The sequence below is a fragment of the Callorhinus ursinus genome, unplaced genomic scaffold (genome assembly GCF_003265705.2).
Source record: "Callorhinus ursinus isolate GAN/ISIS: 27379988/994484 unplaced genomic scaffold, GSC_fseal_2.0 scaffold15, whole genome shotgun sequence".
NCBI classification, from domain to species: domain Eukaryota; kingdom Metazoa; phylum Chordata; class Mammalia; order Carnivora; family Otariidae; genus Callorhinus; species Callorhinus ursinus.
The window spans coordinates 8,168,176-8,188,396 of NW_027397077.1; the positions used below are offsets into that span (position 1 = coordinate 8,168,176).

At 43.9% G+C, this 20,221-nt stretch overlaps 1 protein-coding gene across 5 annotated transcripts in view; it reads left to right on the top strand.

Annotated features, from left to right (window-relative positions):
• The first annotated feature begins 350 nt into the window (after positions 1-350).
• The window catches only part of RAD54L2 (RAD54 like 2), a 112,215-nt gene continuing 92,344 nt past the window's right edge, over positions 351-20,221 (top strand). The window contains exons 1-2 of one of the 5 annotated variants that reach the window (XM_025885382.2): positions 351-381; positions 5,047-5,191. The gene's annotated coding sequence lies outside the window, so the exon portion shown is untranslated. Of the gene's footprint in view, positions 382-2,390; positions 2,574-5,046; positions 5,192-20,221 lie in introns of those variants that run through there. The other 4 variants (XM_025885381.2, XM_025885383.2, XM_073901301.1 and 1 more) reach the window with 4 other exon arrangements.

Consider the following 20,221-nt stretch of genomic DNA (forward strand, 5'->3'; position numbering starts at 1 on the left):
CTAATTCTAGCTTCTGGTTGATTAGCAAGTTGCTGGTGAATTTTGTCTAATTCTAGCAGGAAGATCCCAGATCTTTAAACCTCACTTGAATGTAGGGCCATCAATAGGCAGGTATGCATGTAACTCACTCTAGGGACTCCCTCTAATAGAACCCATTTTCCTAGTAGCCACAGGACTGAATTGGGGATGCCAGGATCCCCAAAGGTGGTTTGTGAGGGCATAACATGATTCAAGTAGTCAGGGAAGCTCCTGGAAGGCAAGGAAACAGTGATGTCATAGAAGGGCAATGGCATCTTGGGAGGAAGGAATAGAAGGGGCTTCCATCACCAAGGGAGCAAGCCCTGGCCCTTGTTGCTCCAACCTCATTAACAAAGGAAGAAGGTAAGCGTGGGTGTCTTTGATGGTTGTGCATTTGGTCTTTTAGGGGGGAGATAAACAATAAGATTCCTTTTTCAAGCCTCTGCCCAGTTTCACTGCTCTTTTTCTTCTCCCTTTGGTCATCTGTAGGGTTCTTATCTAAACCTGCTTCAATCCTTGAGACCAAATCTTTTTTTTTAATATTTTATTTATTTACTTGAGAGAGAGTGAGCTAGAGAGAGAGAGCATGAGCAGGGGGAGAGGCAGATGGAGAAGGAGAGGCAGACTCCCCACTAAGCAGGGAGCCGGATGTGGGGCTTGATCCTAGGACCCTGGGATTGTGACCTGAGCCCAAGGCAGACGCTTAACCGACCGAGCCACTCAGGTGCCCCACCTTGAGACTAAATCTGCTTTATGTGTCACACAGGGAGTCCAAACTAAGAGGCCAATTGGGAAAATTTAAGACCTGGAGCAAGGAGATGTCGGAATATTGACCTGACCTCAGGATGCTGAGAGAAGTGAATGAGCTTTTGAGGGATCCTTTGTCCTTTAAGAATATAGGATGAAGTCATCTTACTTGAGGGAGCAGAGAGCCTCCAGAGGCTTTGAGTGAGCTGCTTTCTAACCCATGAGCCTGCTGTTTCCAAATAGTTATCAAAATTCCTTTAGACAGGCAGAGCCCTTTTCCTTACTCCCGGGGATAATCTAAAAGGAAATATATATGTATATGTGTGTGACACAGTGACAAAATTTCATGCAGGTGCAAGTGACTGATACCAGAGCCTTTCTGGAAAGTCCCTTCAGACAAGAGAGAAGGGTATCAAGGCAAAATTTTCCTAGTCTTAGTAGCCACAGGACTGAGAATGGGACATTTGAGAACATGTGAAAGCTATAATACTTTTTGGAGCACCTCGGCAGATCTAAATTTCCATCAATAGTTTGGAACACACACTTGTATTTTTATAACCTAATTTGTTCCTAAAATAACTATGTCTGATATCGAGAGGTGTGAAGGCCCAGAAGAAAAGGGAAGTAGGGAAGAGGAAAAAAAAATTTTTTTTTATCCTCTTGATTTTATGAAGAAAACAAAACAAACCTTCCAAAAAAAAAAAAAAGCTCCGTTTTTAGAATTTTTCATCATCCTGCCAACGTTCCCTTCCTTGGAGGAGGAAGAGGAGGAGGAGGAGGAGAACCTGGGTCTGAGGGGGTGGATGGTGGAGGAGGAGGAGGAGGGGGAGGGGGAGGGGGAGGAGGAGGAAGAGGAGGAGGAGGAAGAAAGTGTGTGTGGGGGAACCTGGCTGTAGTGCAGAGAGCTGGCACAATACACTCTTGAGTCCGCCTGGCAGCAATTCCCAACTCCCACCTCCCCGTGTCAGTGATTAAGAAAGCCCTTTCTTGACCCTGCTTTTCTTTCAGGGAATTCTGAAGATTGCTTCAGTCAACAGGAAAGGGGACAGGAGGTGGGGGTGGAGGGGGAAAACCGAGAGTTACATGATGCGCATCAATTTCAAGGGTCCTTGAGCGCTGTGCACAACCTCTGTATGAGATGGTAGTAATAGCAGCAATCATCATTGACAGAATCACCAATGATCGGGCCCCAATGTTGAACCCCATATCTCCGTGCCAGGCACTTGCATCATCTCATTCAATCCTAACAAGCTTCCCCTAAGTGAGGAATGAGGAGGAACCCAGGTTCAAATTGAAGCCCTGAAGTCCTTAGTAGCCAGTATGCCTCTCTGGTGGCTGGCGGGATGCAAACCCATTCTGCCAGACCCACCCCGGAACCGTTCCCAGGTGGATTCAGGCCTGGGATTTTCGTGCCGCATTCACTCCTGAAACGGTCATCTGTAGCATAGATGGCTCTATTCAGGAACGAATCATGGTCCACCCAGCGCTGGGGAAGAAGGGCCTCCGGGCGGCTCTCAGCGGAACTTTACTGTCGGCGGCGCGTGTTCCCGTCCGGGCGGCCGGGCGCGCGGGCCGGGAGGGGGACGCATTCTGGCGCGGACCGCGAGCGGAGCCTGCGAGCGCCGCCGCCGGAGAAGACCGACGCTCGGCCAGAGCCAGCCCGCGGCGCCCGGGCCTGGCCGGCCGCTTCCCGCCTCAGCCGCCACCCCCGCCCCCGCCGCCACAGACGCCGCCGAGGCAGGAGAAGCGGGACGCGCAGCCACTTGTCCCTGTCCGGCCCCGCGCGGCCGGGAGCCGCGGCGCCGGAGGTGAGTGCCGGTGCCGGCCCCCGGCTCCCGGCTCGGGCCGCCGGGACCCGCAACAATGGGGGCCGAGTGGGGACGCGGCCCGGATCCATGGCGCTCAGCGGCCTGGGGCAGCAAGCCGGTCCCAGCGGTCCGGGCCTTGGGGCACTGGATCCCCACTGGGAAACTCCAGTGGCCAGAGCCTTGGAGGGGGTCTTGGCCTCGACCCTGGGCCTTGGTGGCTTATATTTTGTTATCTTGGTAGCCAGGAAAGGAAGTCATAGGGGCACGGAGACTTAACTCCAGTGGTGTGCGCTCTTGACGCTTGATGCGGACGCCCTGAAGGGTGACCATAGTGGGGTGGGTGTGGGGGGGGGCTTACGTTTGGAATCCTAGGGGCCTCAGTGTGCCTGGTCCCTAAGGCGCATCGCTTATGTGTCTTCTCCCAACCCCCCGCCTCCCGAGATCTGTGAACTTGGCGGATTGGGATCTGGCTGGGGAGAAGAGGCACTAAGAGTTTAGCTTCTCTGGGGTAACCAGTGATTAGTTCCTGGAAAGGCAGAAGCTCAGCTGGGCACAGGGAAATTGAGCAAAGAGCTGGATTCTCCGGAGCCCAGATGCATCCTGGCGTTGAGGGGTTCTGGGGCAGGAAACTGAGTGTCACAAGAGTGCCACGGTGGGTAGTGTTGGCTACCTTGGCGTTAGGGTGAGGCCGGAGTTGTGATTTAGGGAGTGTAGAGGAGTGTTGGTAGGCTGCCGAGTTTGGTAGGCTGCTTTATGTGGGCCATGGTGGTAGCAGCCTGGGGGATGAACAAGAGAACTTTGCAGAGTGGGCTTCCCAATAGAGAATGACCTCTTCCTGCGGGGGAGTGGGTGACTCAGATCTGTTAGAATTCCTGCGCTTGCTAGTGGATGTGGCTGACTATATTAGTGCCTGGGCACCAAGGTGGACGGGGCTGGGAAAGGGCTTTTGGGGGCTGAAGGAGTTTGTTCCTGAGTAGAAGATAGTGTGAAATCATTCCTTCTCACTCCGAATCAGAATGGTAGCTGTCATTGACAATATTTTAAGCAAAGAATTTGTTTGTATTTGGATCCAAAGCTTTCTTCTCTTCATTTTTTTTTCCTCCTGTTTTTCGGTTGTGACTCATAATTTCTTTTCAGCACTGTGGCTATTGTTTGTAATGCTAGACAAATTTAGACACTGTAATATATGTAAATTCTAGGGGGTTTCAGTCCAATTCTTATAAATCTAAATTAAGAACCTGTTTTCACTAACTTGTGTGTCATTCTTGAATGTGTGCAACTCTAGTGGGGGATGTGAAGACCCTAACAGTTTATGTTGTTAAATGTTCTTCATATCCCCAAATCCATGAAACTTCATTTTCTCCTACTGCCATGAAGTCATTATGTTGAATCTGTTAAATCTTAGTGACTGCCATTTGAGCCCTCACAGGACATTATCTTCACTAGAAGTGTTATCCACCTTCAACGAATTTGGTCTGTACACTGTCTCTTGTCTGTTTTATTCAAAGGCAGTGTGCAGACTCCCAACTCTGAGGCCTGCAGCTGTGCACCAGAGCCCTGTATGTAGCATTCAGACAAAAGTTGGTGTGTTGTCTGTGGATGAGGTATCGAACTCTAGATAAAAAAAAAAAAAAGTATCAGAATTATTGTACCTTCTGAGTTTATTTAGAGTGTTAAGATGTACTGGAGTCTACTATAAATTTTCAGGTGAAATGTGAGGTAATTCTGACTATAATTGTGCTTTAGTTATGGGGTTTGGGTTTTTTTTGCCCCCCTTAATCTATAAAAAATCACATATTTCCCTTCAATTCTTTCTCTTTCTTTTAAATTTTTCTATTTTAAATCATTAATTCTTCCATAAACCAATATCTGTTGAATTATGCCAGATACTGTGTTGGGCATTTCCACAGTGGTGATATTTTTGACTTTTTTTTTTAAGATTTTTATTTATTTATTGAGAGAGAGAGATAGAGAATGGTAGAGAGAGAGCATGAGAGGGAAGAAGGTCAGAGGGAGAAGCAGACTCCCCGCTGAGCAGGGAGTCCGATGCGGGACTCGATCCCGGGACTCCAGGATCATGACCTGAGCTGAAGGCAGTCGCTTAACCGACTGAGCCACCCAGGTGCCCTATTTTTGACTTTTTAATAGTAGTTCTTAATTCAGAAGTGGCTATAGGTCTGTGAAGGAAGAAGTGATTCAGGTATATCAAGCTTTTAATCAGTAAAGCTGTTGAATAAAGTTTTTATACAGTATTAATTTTGACTAGTGACAATTGATTATCTTCATATATTTCCGTGAAAAAGGTTAGCTATACTGTGGTCACATTAGTATGGGATTGTTTTTGCATCATTTCATTTAAATACACCTGTTAACTTTAAGTATTTCTGTAGACAAACCACAGGTAACAGTTTGTTTCTGTGTGTCTGGATGAACAGTGATTTATAAATACTGTATATGTGCTTGGGTTCCCCAGGAAGCCGTCACACTTTCCTTTCCACTGTGGTTTGGGAGCATGAAGGCGTTGCTTACCCCCTTTGTCTGGTTCACTGTATGTAGGCTGGGAGTGTCTGCTGATCACTCGGAGTGCTGTCCCCTAGAACAGGAGGAATAAGATTGAGGTAAGGCTCAGTCTATTTGAAATTGCTTGCCTCTTGATATTCACTGCATAAAATATAATGTAAATTATATTTGAAAAATTTTTTTAATTGTTAATCTCCATTCTGATCTAGTAGAATGAAATTCTGTCTTTTGCTCTCTGTGTTTGTATTTTGGCCAAAAATATATGAAGAAATTTAAAATCAAGGCACTCACACAATAAATTCTTTGAAATACCTCTCATTTTCTATCTAAAATATTCACTTGATCAAAGAAAATAAAAGCTAGTTTACATATGTTGTTTTGAAAACAAAGTGATTGCTGAAAGAAATGTATTTGACTACCTCTTAGTCAAATGGATCGACTTCAGAAACTCTTGAAAAGAAGGCGGCTTAGGGTTTTTGCTTTCTTTAGGAAAATTCTGAGATGCCTAGTACAATAGGAAGGGCATGACTTTCGAGTCACCCCACCTCTCTCTTTTGTTTGCTTTTTGATGTGGGCAAGCTGTTAACCTCTCTGAGCCTTGTTTTTTATTTTATTTTTTTCATCTGTAAAATGGGGTCAATATAACCTTCTCTGCAGATTGTATTGAGGACTGGAGATGAGGCGTAGTGCTTTGTGGGTGGTCAGTGCTTGCTATTAGTAGTAGTATGTTGCTGTTAGTAGTTGTTAGTGTAGTTAGAAGTAGTAATGGGGGCACTACTCAGTAGTAGTAGTAGTAGTAGTAGTAGGAATATAGCTGGGTGCTGTGCATGGATGAGAGGGGCTCAGTTCCTTTGGTGAGGAAGGCAGCCTGCTCTCTCCACCTGTTTGCACTCTGGATAGGTGAGAGAATTGTCGAGGTAGTCTTTCTCTAGTACTCGTGGGCAGGAGTCCACACTATAAAGTCCAAGGTCGTTTCTGGCACTGATAGGTTTTTTCCTGGCATTTTCTATGGAGAAGCCAGGAGGTAACTGTTTGGCATGTCCTTGTTTTGAGAACCGTAAGCATTCCCATTGATAGAGTGCTAGAGTATGCCAGGCAGCATGATGTTCTGTGCAGGCCATGGTCAGGATGTTTCTCTAGCTTTAGTCTTATCAGAGACCTGGTTTTGTCTTTTTGCTAGGAAGACTGCAGATGCTGGAGAGATTTGTCATCTTTCTCTAATTTGGGCTATTTTGATAGAATATAGCACTCTGTTCAGAAATGTTTTTGATGAACAGAAGGTTCACAGCCTTTGTTACAGAATTGTTCAGTTTTATTTTTTCCCTGTGAGAGGAAAAAAAGTCAAGAGAAAAATAAGTATGAGCCAGGAAGAAGTGATTAGAAATAACTGGCCCTGGGGTGCCTGGGTGGCTCAGTGGGTTAAGCGACTGCCTTCAGCTCAGGTCATGATTCTGGAGTCCCAGGATCGAGTCCCGCATCAGGCTCCCTGCTCAGCGGGGAGTCTGCTTCTCCCTCTGACCCTCCCCCCTCTCGTGCTGTATCTCATTCTCTCTCTCAAATAAATAAAAAAATCTTTAAAAAAAAAGTAAATAATATTCTTTTGACCTTAAAATACAGTGAACATCTAGATCCTGGTATATCTCTGTTTCAACATCTCACAAGGACCTTTATGACCCAGCCTCTTCCGTGTCTGCCTTTCTAGTCCCTCCTCTGCCACAATTCCTCTGACACTTGAGGCTCTAGTTATAGTGAACTCCTTGAGGGTCTCAGCATGCTCAGGCTATTCCTCCTGCAAATTTTCCTCCCCGTTCTAGTGATTTTCTGTCTCCTAGGCTTGCATTTACCAGGAATTAAGACACCACCATCTCTTAAACGATTCTTTGATTCTTTCTAGATTAAGCTGAATGCCTCTCTTTTGTGTGGCCATTGCAATCTGTCCAAGCATCTTTTATAATTTCACTGTACTCTTAACTTTTGATATATTTGTGTGTTTTCCATGCTAGGTTGTGACCTACTTGAGAGCAGAACCTTGTCTTGTTGACCCTTATATCCTAATACCTAACCATCTCTGGCACAGAGTAGCTACTTAGTAAATGTTTGTTGAATGAACAAATGAATGATCTCTGATATGAAGGGACAGGAAGTCGTTCCTTGTGGAGTTGGTGGTGTGATGAGAGTTCTGATTTTATGGCTGCATCTGGTGCTCGCTGAAACAGTGCTTCTGCCTTTGTACTTCCAGGTTGCTAAAAGCAGTATTTTGCTTGACAATGTGTTGCTTAATTCTGTATGTTCATGGTTTCAGGCTGGGGGGCTATTACTTGCTTTCTGTGGGTCTTGCAAAAGTTTGCTTTGGAAGAAATATAAGTTTTTCATTGGTATTATCTAGGTCTTCCTTTGGCCATTTACTGCTATGAGCACTTTGTCCCCATGTGTGAAGAAGAATGACTAGTCAGTTTGGGTCACCAGGTCTCCAGACAACCAGTGGCCAGCCTGGGAGTGGGTAATGGATTTAACACCAGGTGTTGTGACTTACTGGTGATGGACCTTTGGGAGTTGAGCTCAATATCACTGTTTTCAGGATATAAGATTATTTGCCCAAATTTTATTCAGGAATTTGAACTCAGTGACTATGGAATTATCTGTACTAGTTCTTTGCTCAGCCCAATACTGTACTAACACTGAGACTGATGAATTAATTCTTTGTTAGGAGGCTGTGTGTTCTGAATTACTAACCTAGAAATTAAGGAATTGTGCCGATCCATTAAGTCACCCTCTTGGTTTTTCGTGGTAAAATAACCTGAGAGTGTACTATCTAAATTACTTTGATTTAATTCTCATGGTTGATCAGACCACATAGGAATCCCACTGAAGGCCAGGTGTGAGGAACCTTATTAATACCTACATAATGCAGTTCTTTCATGCAGGTGACAAACATAGCAGACTGCAGAAAAGAAAAACATGAAAAGTAACTGTAGTTAGATTAAAGATAAAAATTGATATGAGATAAGGAAAACTGAAACAAAGTATAAGACATTAAATATGGCAAGCAACTGTGAAGTTGAAGATATTTTGTGAGCAATGTTGAGTTTTTGAGAAGGAAATTGTTTTAGTGCAGGTTAGAAGCAATACGAACAAGGATCATTTCAGCCAGCATAGATACATTGGCGATACTAGCGCCCACTTATGGTCTTATAACACTATTGATGAAAGTTGTACATAGGCAGACATGAAAACGTTTGCTTTATGGAAGGCAGCTATGCTAACCATTATACCACCAACGCTAAAATGTTTGCTTTAGATTAAGTATACTTTGCACACCTATCATATTATAGTTCATAAAACACTTTCGTATGCATGTCCTTTACTTTACCCTCCCAACAGCCCTGTGATGCAAGTAGCTCCATTTTACAGATGAGGAAGCAAACACAAAGAGGTGAAGTGGCTTGCTTTCAAGTGCACAAAGCCAGTAAGAAGAAAAGCTGGGACTTGATGCCAGGTTTTCTGATCCTAAGTTTAGGACCCCTTTTATGTCCTCATAGGATTCTGTTAGGTCTTCAGTTTGGGGGGATAGTTACTCCTTATTCCAGGCTTCAGGCCAGTAAAAGGTACACACAAAGAAGGCAGTTCCACACAGGGAGTAGAGCATCTGCTCTGTTAACAGTAGCCCAGAAATTCTAAAGGGCTGGATGGGGGAGGAACCTAGAGGGAGCCCCACCCTCCTAACAGATCACTTAGTGCTCAGGAGAAAAACCCAGAACCAGGTGGTTTTTGCAATATTTGCAAAAACCCAGAACCTAGTAGTGATCTTCCTCCTGATGTGATGATGTGTAGAAATTGGACAAAAAAAAGTTTGGGAAAGAATTCTTTAGGGGTGATTCTAACTTGAGCTCAGGTTCTTTGCCTTCATTGTGCTTTCTAGTTCCACTATCTCCCCTACACCATCTCTCCACCTTTCTCTTCCCCACTGTTTCACCCACCTCCATCTTAGCTTGGATGCCGGTTTGCCATGGCCCACAGTTTCAGTGCTGCCTTCCCTGGGTCTGAGAACCATTTACCTGCCTGACTTTGTCTGCTCTGCCAGTTGCCATCCCTAAACTTTCTCTTCTGGCTTCTTTTGCTAACCCTAGGCTGCTCAGTGTTTCTGGGGAGTCAGGAAAATGGGACGTCTTATTGACAGCAGTTGCCACTGCCTCACTTGAGTTGAGCTCTGTCTGCTCCTCATCGTGCTCCTGTGCTGCCTTCTCAGGGTCCCATTTCTTTCACCAACTGCTTGCATGTTTCCCAAGGCTCATTTTTTCTTTTTTTAATTTTTTTAAAGTAATCCCTGTACCCAACGTTTGACCCAACGTCAAACGCATAACCCCGAGATCAAGAGTTGCAGCTCCAGCAGCTGAGCCGGCCAGGTGCCCCAAGGTTCATTTTTTCTGTAGGCCCTAGACCTGCCCTCTATCTTCCTCATTCTTGACCATGACCTCACTTTCAGGCTCCTGCTCCCTATTTTTTCCCCTTACCTTTCTTTTTTTAAAAGATTTTATTTATTTATTTGACAGAGAGAGACACGGCAAGAGAGGGAACACAAGCAGGGGGAGTAGGAGAGGGAGAAGCAGGCTTCCCGCGGAGCAGGGACTCCGATGTGTGGCTTGATCCCAGGACCCTGGGATCATGACGTGAGCCAAAGGCAGACACTTAATGACTGAGCCACCGAGGTGCCCCTCCCCTTACCTTTCTATCATGGCACTTTCTTTTTCTTTTTTTTTTTTTTTTAAGATTTATTTATTTATTTGGGGGAGAGAGAGAGAGAGAATGAGAGGGAGGGGCAGAGGGAGAGGGAGAGAGGATCCCGGGAAGACTGTGCTGATCGCATGACCCCGAGATCACGACCTGAGCTGAATTGAAACCAAGAGTCAGAGGCTTAACTGACTGCGCCACCCAGGTGCCCCTCTGTCATGACACTTTCATAGTTCAGAATCTCTTGCTTTTGGAAAGTCCTTGACTTTTTAACTTTTTTCCCCATGATTTTACCAGTAATATATGAGCACAGTAAAATTCAGGCATTTTTAAATAAGGAAAGGAACCCATAATCCATGTCCCAGTGTTAATCACCATTAAGATTTCAGTCTATTTCGGCTGCGGTGTTGATCTTGGGGTGGTAAGATAGAGCCCTGTGTGGGGCGCAGAGTCTGCTTGAGACCCCCTCTTCCTCTCCCTCTGCCTGTCCCCTGAGCGGGTGTGCAGGTGCACTCTCTTTCTTTCAAATAAATAAATCTTTAAAAAAAGAGGAATTCGTTCTATATTTATCCACATTTTTTTCTACTGGGTATGCTAACGTGTGTACGGGTGCATGTGTATGTGTGAGAAAAAGAGATAAAGTAATTCCTTTTTTTTTTTTTTAAAGACTTTATTTATTCGACAGAGAGAGACACAGCGAGAGAGGGAACACAAGCTCAGAGAGGGAGAGAGGGAGAAGCAGGCCTCCCACCAAGCAGGGAGCCTGATGGCGGGGCTCCATCCCAGGACCCCGGGATCATGACCCGAGCCGAAGGCAGATGCCCAACGACTGAGCCACCCAGGCGCCCCTAAAGTAATTCCTTTTTACAGAAGTGGGAGTACAATATATCTACTCTTCTGTAACTTTTTCATTTAATGCTTTTATCTTGGGCATTTTCCCATGTTTAATACCCAGATCTATAACGTATTTTAATAGTTACATAGGGGCGCCTGGGTGGCTCAGTTGGTTGAGCGACTGCCTTCGTTTCAGGTCATGATCCTGGAGTCCAGGGGTCAAGTCCCACATCGGGCTCCCTACTGAGCGGGGAGTCTGCTTCTCCCTCTGACCCTCTTCCCTCTCGTGCTCTCTATCTCTCATTCTCTCTCTCTCAAATAAATAAATAAAATCTTTAAAAAAAAATAAAAAATAAAAAAAATTAATAGTTACATAGTATTACAGTGTATATTTGTATCAGTTTTTCTAGTCCCCTGGTGACAGACATTAGTTCCTGTCTTTGCAGCTAAGGAGCACCCTCGTGTATGTGTGTCTTTTTAGACTTTGTATACATTGTATACATCTTTCTGTACTTTGTACACTTCTTAGGATAAAACCCTACAAGTGGATTTTCTGTGTCAAAGGATATGCATGTTTAAAATTTTTCTAGATAATACCAAATAACTGAAAAGATTGTGTAGTTCTCCTTTAGCACTGAACATTAGCAAATATTTTTAATCTTTACCAATTTGAAGCCTAATTTTGAACTAATTTTTTTGAAGCCTAGATAACATTTTCTTATTCAGGAGGATGAGCATCTTTTCATGTGTTTATTTTATATGTATTAATTGATTAATTACTTAGTCAGTGTCTCCTTTATAGCATCTTCCTGACCTCCTCCCCCCTTTTGGTTTTTATCTATATGCAAGGTAGAACCATGGTAACTTTACTTAGCTCTGGGCCTCTCATGCCACCCCAGCCTTCTCCTTCCTATCCCTGTTTATCTAAAATGCAATTTTACTGCCATTTCCTTACCACCTGTTTTATCTATGTCTCTTAATGCTTTGCGGTCTGGCTTCTGGTCTTACATTTCTTCTGCACACTGTCTCTGAGGTGAATTCCTTATTGCCGGGACAGCAGGTTTTTTTTCTTGATGTTTGTTCTCCCTTGGTTTGACCAACTCCCTACTCCCCACCATCTTTGCAGGGAGGGAAGCCACACATGAGTGGACTTTTTATTATGGAAAATTTCAAACATATACAACAACAGGGAGTATAGTATATGAACCCCATGTACCCATCACCCAATTTCGACAATTATCAACATTTCCCCAATTTTTTCTTTTAATTGTCCTCCCCACTTTTTGGGGGTTGTTGGCATATTTCAAAGCTAAATCTCAGACATTGCACTGAGTGTATGTCTCTTACTAATAACATTCTATTTTTTTAAAAGAATTTATTTATTTGATAGAGAGCACACACGCATGAGCAGGGTGGAGGGGCAGAGTGAGAGGGAGAAGCAGACTCCCTGCTGAGCAGGGAGCCTGATGCAGGGCTCCACCCAGGACCCTAAGATCATGACCTGAGCCAAAGGCAGACACTTAATCGACTGAGCCACCCAGGTGCCCCAAGAACATTCTATTTTTTAAATATCATTACCTTGCCATTTTCCACCCTAATAAAAATTAACAGTATTTCCTGAATAGTGAGGACTTGATTTTTAAAAAATTTTTTAAAGATTTTATTTTCTAGAGAGAGAGAAAAAGCACAAGTGGGGGGTGGGGCAGAGGAAGAGGGAGAAGCAGACTCCCCACTGAGCCCGACGCGATGAGCCCAACCTAGGGCTCCATCCCTGGGCTCCCGGATCATGACCTGAACCAAACTCAGACGCTTAACCGACTGAGCCACCCAGGTGCCCCAGGACTTGATATTTAATTCTGCCTCTGATAACCTGCTGTTTAACTTGGGCAATTTATAAGCTTGTTTTCTCCTCTTGAACGGTAGTGAGGATAATCATAATTCTGTCTCATAGGATTGTTGTGAGATTATCTCATATACTCCCACATAAAGTGCTTTACCTACGTGGGGCACAAACATTTTTTGTCTCACTCTGTCTTTATTCATCCATTCATTCATTCAGCAGATTATTTTTTGAGCATGTATGTTTTAGCTGAAGAGGAAACACTGACCTTGGCTTCTAGGATTCTACACTGTCTTGATTCGCCGCCTACCTCTCAGATGTGCCTTTGTAAAAGCCCTTTCTTGGCCCTCTGGATATGGGTGTAGCCCAGGTTTGTTGTTTTCCTCTTCTGTTCCCTGTTAGCCTGCCCCTCAGAGACCTAGCTCTTTCACTCCCACCGCTCCAGGCTGTCCAAGTGACTCAGTTCTATGACCGTGGTTTCTTTACAAAGCAACAAACCTACATTGCATCCTGTCTTTTGGACATTTCTGTCTGAACAGGGGGATGAGTGTAAAGTGCACACCAGGGCTACAACTCCATCTCAGCCACTCACTTCATGGCTTGGGCAATTCAGTCATCTCTCTTGGTCTTGGTCAGAAGGACAGAAGGGCTGAATTAGAGTCTGAAGTCCTAGGCAGCTTTAGAGGCCTACCAGCTGTGAGAAAGTGGTTTTAGAAATGTTATCAGCATAGATGGAACCATAGCCACCATTCTGCTCCCCAAACAAGTTTCTGGCTTCCCCCACCTAGCCCCTTCTGGGAAATCCAGGCTTTACTCTGGCTCTTCTCTCTCCTTTGTCCTCAGCATAGGACTGGTTACCTCATGGCTAGATCTTCAGGTGATCTTGATTCCTGGCTCTTCCTGGAACACGTTGTTGGCCCCTTTCAGCTTTACATCTGTATTCACATTTTGTCCTTTGGTCGTGTTCATGTTGTTTCCCCTGAACCTGTGTTCTCGCCATTGAAATTAGGACCATCTCTGTAGGCTTAGTTCAGGTGACAGCTTCCTCCACATTGGAAGTGAGTCCTCCCTCTTTTGACTCTCATGACTGGCAGCATATCAGTGACATTTCACAGAATGCCTGTTTTCATATATTTGCATAAGTTTTTTTTTCCTTTTTTTTCTTACCTTCTAGTTTGTAATCCCCTTTAATACAGGTACCACATTTACATTGTGTGTAATTTTGCATCATACAGTGTCTATCACAATTAATTGTGCTGATAGTTTTGCAATAAATACTGATTGAATAAGTGAACTTTTTCAATTTTTTAAGCCTCCGTTTTAATTCTGCTCTGATACCTGCTGTTTAACTGGGCAATTTATAAGCTTGTTTTCTCCTCTTGAATGGTAGTGAGGATAATCATGATAATTCCGTCTCATAGGATTGTTGTGAGATTATCTCATATACTCCCACATAAAGTGCTTAGCACAGTGCTTTATCTACATGGGGCACGCTAAAAGTCCACTAAAGTGGACTTTGCTTCAAGGTAAGAACATTTACAGAAATGTTTTTAGGGCACCTGAGTGGCTCAGTTGGTTAAGCGACCGCCTTCGGCTCGGGTCATGATCCCAGAGTCCTGGGATTGAGCCCCACATCCGGCTCCCTGCTCAGCGGAGAGCCTGCTTCTCCCTCTCTCCCTCCCTGCTGCTCTGCCTACTTGTGCTCTCTCTCTCAGTGTGTGTCAAATAAATAAGTAAAATCTTAAAAAAAAGTTTTTAAACCCAGGTGTTCAAAGGATGTGATAATTACAGGCAAGAATGAAGAAGGCCTAGCTTGTGAAATGGTATAAATGGTACTAATTTAGGTACTAATTCCTTGATTCCAAAAATTCAAAGAATCCTCTGCTTTCCTGTCCTGTCTCAGAGTTGGGAGATTTTTCTGACTCTTGGATAATATGACTTAGCTTCTCCAAAGTGTCTCTGGTACCTCTGTTGTCATTATGGAGTAGCTAAAGGTAATCAACAATTATTGAAAGCTAACTTACTATGTGCCAGGCAATGTACTAATTATTTTTTCACTTTAAAAAATCTTAGATATGCACTTTATTATTCTCATTTTATAAATAAAACCTAGGTTTAGAGAAATTAAGTAACTTCTTCAGTGTCCTTTAGTTAGAAAGTGGCAATGCTGGGACGCTGACCCAGGCCATCTCATCTCAGAGCCCATATTCTTTTTTTATATTTTATTTATTTTTTTCAGAGACCATATTCTTAATTGATTTACTGCTTTCCTGTCCAAAACACATTTACTGCCAGTTAGCTCTTTGATGTTTATTTTTTACTCATCCCTTATCAGATACCTTGTGTGAATTTATTTTTTCCTTCCCAAACCAGCTATTCTTCTGTTCTTCCTGATTTTTGTGAAGAGATGCCATTGCTCTTGCAGTCATCCAGACTTTAAGCCTCAGAGTCCTATTTAATTCCTCCCTTTCCTTCCCATGCAGAAAATTCTGTTGAGTTTTCCTTGGTAGTGCCTTACCCCTGCTCCATTCTTTCTGGTTTCTTTGCCTTTCCCTTAACCCAAGCCCTTCAGGTCTAGTCCTGGATTGTGACAGCTGATTTTCCTTCCTCCATTCTCTCATCTTTGCAGTTCTGAAAGGATTGTCTTTCACCCATCTATCTCCACTTAAAAATCCTTCTGTGGTCCCTGTAGCTGGGATTTCTAAAAGCCAGTTTTCAAATAGTGTCATAAGCACCTGTGGGATTTCTTTAAAGTGTGTAAAGTCTTCAGAATAACACTGTGAGATCAGTGCTATTATTTGCAGTTTAGAGATGAGAAAACAAGAGGCTTAGCCAGACTGAGTCATTTATACAAGATCACTATTGGTGGGAACTGGGGAACTATGTATTTTTAATAAGCTCATCAGATTCTGATGCCCTGAAAAATACCAGGTTTAGGAAACAAAAACCGGGCAGCCTTCAACTCCTTTCAGAATTCCTTCTCTAAATGTCTTTGTGGTTCCAGTGACCCCTCCATATGTGAAATTTCTGTAGCATTTGACTCTTGATTATGCCCATCTTACTGATGTCTTTCCTGAATAGCATACTCCCCTGGCTGGTTCTTCCTCTGCCTCTCCAACTTTCTCTGCAGACTACTATTCTCCACTCCCTGGTGATTTGGCCTGTTCTTGACTACCCTTCCCCCTCTACACATACTCCCTGAGTCTCCTGCATATTTGGGGCTTCAGCTACCTGAGTATGGTAGGAACACCCAAATCTGTATCTCTGATCCCAATTCATTTTCCAGCTGTTTCTGGCATTTTACTATTTAACAACACTATTACCTACACCATTGTTCAAGCTGGAAACCTGGGCTACAGAAGAGCTTGGAGTTAGAAGTCTAAGTTAATATCAAATGCTGCTACTCTCTAGCTGGGTATAATTGGGACAGGTCACTTAACCTCTCTAAACCTTAGACTTCTTTTTCATGGAATGGGGATAACATTACTTTCCTCATGGTATTATTGGGAAGATATTATGAGAGAATGTCAATAAGACATTTAACAATTTCATTAATTATGGAGCCCTTCCTATATACCAAGGACTGTGTTGGATGCTGGGGAGATAGTGGTGAGCAAGGCTGCCCTCCTGGGGCTCCGGTTGGCTACTGAAGCCTTACTGGTTTTGTCTCCTCAGTCTCTAATGTTTCCACTTTTCTCCTTTCTCATTGCCCCTACTATGGTTCAGGGTCTCACCACCTTTTGCCCAGTGTTACAGCAGCTTCCTACCTAATCTCCTTGCCTCCACGCTGCCACCAGAGTGTTCTTTTTCTTTTTTACTTATTTATTTTTTTAGGGAGAGAGCGCACACGTGTGCAAGCAGAGGGTGGGGGGATAAGGGCAGAGAGGAGAGAGAATCTTAGGCAGGCTCCACATGGAGCCTGACTCAGGGCTTGATCTCACAACCCTGAGATCATGACCTGAGCTGAAATCAAGAGTCGGATACCTAGCTGACTGAGCCACCCAGGCGTTCCCAGAGCATTCTTTTGGGGAATTTAGATGATGCCACTTATCCTTCGGTGGCTCTCTTTAGGGGGCATATAGACTATGGGGAGGATTGCATGGAGATAGATACTGAGTCCACTTCTGAGCTCGGCAGAGAAGGGCTCAATAGTATAATGGTTATGTCTGCCAGAGATAGAGATAGGAAAGTATTGCCAAGTGCCACATATTTGCCAATCCTTGTATAGGACAAAGTTCGGACTCCTTAGCAAGGTCTTCAGGACACTTGTTGGATCAGGATCTGGCCTGTCTACTTCTCATCTCTTGCAGTCTCCCCATTTACTCCCCAACCTGTAGTCCCATGGAACTGAATTTCTGCATGTGTCATTCCCTCTCCATGAATGACTTCATCCTTCTCTTCTTAAAGCTCTGTCCGTTTTTTCTTTTCTTTTCTTTTCTTTTTTTAATATTTTACTTATTTATTTGACAGAGAAAGACATAGCGAGGGAGGGAACACAAGCAGGGGGAGTAGGAGCGGGAGAAGCAGGCTTCCCCGCGGAGCAGGGCGCCTGATGTGAGGCTCGATCCCAGGACTCTGGGATCACAACCTGAGCCGAAGGCAGACGCTTAACGACTGAGCCACCGAGGTGCCCCAGTTTTTTCTTTTTTTAAGATTTATTTTTTTGTGTGTTTGTTTGTTAGAGAGCGCGCGTGTACAAGCAGGAGGAGCGGCAGGCAGAGGGAGAAGCAGACTCCCGCAAGGAGCCTGACGTGGGACTCAATCCCAGGGTCCTGAGATCATGACCCAAGCCGAAGGCAGATACTTAACTGACTGAGCCACCCAGGCTCTGTCCTTTAACATTCAATCTGTTGTCAGTTCTGGAAAGCCTTGCCCAGCCTTTCCAGGTAAAATTATTTCCTTCTCTGTCCTGTAGAACCTTAGTTTGTCCATCCGTCCGTCCTTCCTTCCTTTTTCTTTTTTTTTTTTGAGAGAGGGATAGAGTGCGTGCACACAGAGTGGGGGGAAGGGGCAGAGGAAGAGAGGGAGAGAGAGAATCTTAAGCAGGCTCCACACCCAGTGCAGAGCCTGATGAGTGACTCGATCTCACAACCATGAGATCATCACCTGAGCTGAACGAAACCAAGAGTTAGATGCTTAACTGACTGAGCCATCCAGGCGCCCCCCTCTTCAGTCTTCTGAAATATAATTCACATATCATAAATTTCACCATTTTTAAGTCTTTAATTCAGAGGCTTTTAGTACATTCACAAGGTTATACAACCATTACCACTATCTAATTCCAGGGCTTTTCGTTGCTACAAAAAGAAACCCATATTTATTAAGTCATCACTCCCTTCCCCCTATCTCCTGGTAACCACTAATCTACTTTTTGTTTCTATGGATTTACCTATTCTGGGCATATCAGATGAATGGAATCAGACAGTATGTGGCCTTCGGTGACTGGCTTGTTTCGCTTAGCATCATGTTTTCAAGGTTCATCCATGTTGTAGCATGTGTCAGTACTTCATTCCCTCTCAGTGCTGAGTAATATTCCATTCTGTGGATGTGCTACATTTTGTTAATCCATTCATCATTTGAACCTTAGTCATATGTTGTACTTGCCAGATTGCTCACAGTGTATATTACATATCTGTGTCAATTGATGGGATGATCCCTGGAGGGCTCTAGTCATCACTCTGTGACCAGGATGCTTCTTCGGTGCTTATCAGTACTGGTCAATAGTAGATGTTTTTCCTTTTTTCTTTTAAGATTTTGTTTATTTATTTGACACTGAGAGAGACAGAGTGGGAACACAAACAGGAGTGGGAGAGGGAGAAGCAGGCTTCCCGCCAAGCAGGCAGCCCAGCGCGGGGCTCCCTCCCAGGACCCTGTGATCATGACCTGAGCCAAAGGCAGACACTTAACGACTGAGCCACCCAGGCACCCCTATAGTAGACGTTTAATCCGTATTCAGTGATGAATTGTTTTATCTCCCTTTCCAGAAAACCTGACACTTTCTAGCTTTTCAGCATTCCTCAGATCCAAGCTATGATTCCTGCACAGAGAATGTCCTTTCCTTCCTTCCTCACTTGTCTAATTCTGCTGTGCTTAGGGTTGTTTCAAGGTCTTCCTCCTCCAGAAAGCCTTCCAACAGCATTTAAACCTCAGATGCTATTGCTTCCTTCTCTGAACTCTGGTGCATTTGGGGTCTCCCTCATTCATTAGTCACTTAATATATATAATCTTAATTCTGTCCTTAACTAGATTGACAGTAGGCCCACCAACACTGATTCCTTTTTTGCACTCCCAATAAAAAGCTACTCTAATTATGTAATGGAATTACATCTAACATTTTACCTTAAATTGAGCTCTTCTTTGCAAAAGGAAAGAAAAGAGCAAGAAATAATGACTTAAATAGTGAGGTAATTTCTACTCACCATTTTACTCAGTGAATGAGTACCCACAGGCAGTGTATGCAGGCAGTGTTGTTACAGTTAATACGACAAAATCTATACATTTAAAGAATTCTTGACCATTGGCGGAAGAGAAATTGTTTTGGTGGTGTGGTGATGATTTGGTAAGTATTCTACCAAGAGAGAAAGAGAAGGAAGGGAAGGAGAAGGAGAAGAGGGAGAATAAGAATAATGGGGAGCCACAGAGAATTGTTGATGTAAAAAGATTTGTTGGAAATGATAAGGAAGAGGCTGAATAAGGAGAGCCTGCAAGCTGGAATTTTCCTAAAATTACTGGACTGGTCCAAGCAGCAAAACACATGAGGGTTTATGGGCGCCTAGGTGGCTCAGTTGGTTAAGCGACTGCCTTCGGCTCAGGTCATGATCCTGGAGTCCCAGGATCGAGTTCTGCATCAGGCTTCCTGCTCAGCAGGGAGTCTGCTTCTCCCTCTGACCCTCTTCCCTCTCGTGCTTTCTGTCTCGCATTCTCTCTCTCTCTCAAATAAATAAATAAAATCTTTAAAAAAAAAAACAACACATGAGGGTTTAATTTCTGAATACTATAACCTTTTGGAATTCAGTGTACATATCTACAGGAGTACATACATGAAACTCTATAGTGTATTTATGTGGGCAGTTGAAAAGGCTTTTCAAGGGTGACTTTATTGATATCTTTCGCTTTAGGCTTTCATGGGAGCCCTAGCTAAGATGAGGCCCCTGTAGTGGGTACCCAGTGAATTTTTGTTGGCAATATGAGAGTGTGGTCACTGGATGTGGACATGAATAGGGGCAGTCACAGCCTGAAAAATACGATGCTCCTAAGGATGGGGATGAGACCAGGGAGGATCTGTTCGCTGATTGCTTGGCTTTACAGAGAGAGAATACACGTATAAAGATGAAATGTTGATTTTACAGTTACATATATTTTGTTTGTTTTGCTTTTTATTTTTATTTATTTTTTATTAACATATAATGTATTATTTGTTTCAGGGGTACAGGTCTGTGACTCATCAGTCTTACACAATTCACAGCACTCACCATAGCCCATACCCTCCCCACTGTCCTTCACCCAGCCATCCCATCCCTCCCACTCCCCACCACTCCAGCAACCCTCAGTTTGTTTCCTGATTTTACAGTTATAAAGTCATATCTATTATAGAACAAAAGAATAAAGAAGAAAACTTTTTTGGTAAAACTACCATCCAAAGATAAAAACGGTTAAACTTCTGGTGCATTTCTTTCGTGTGTGTGTGTGTGTGTGTGTGTGTGTGTGTGTGTGTGTGTGTGTGTGT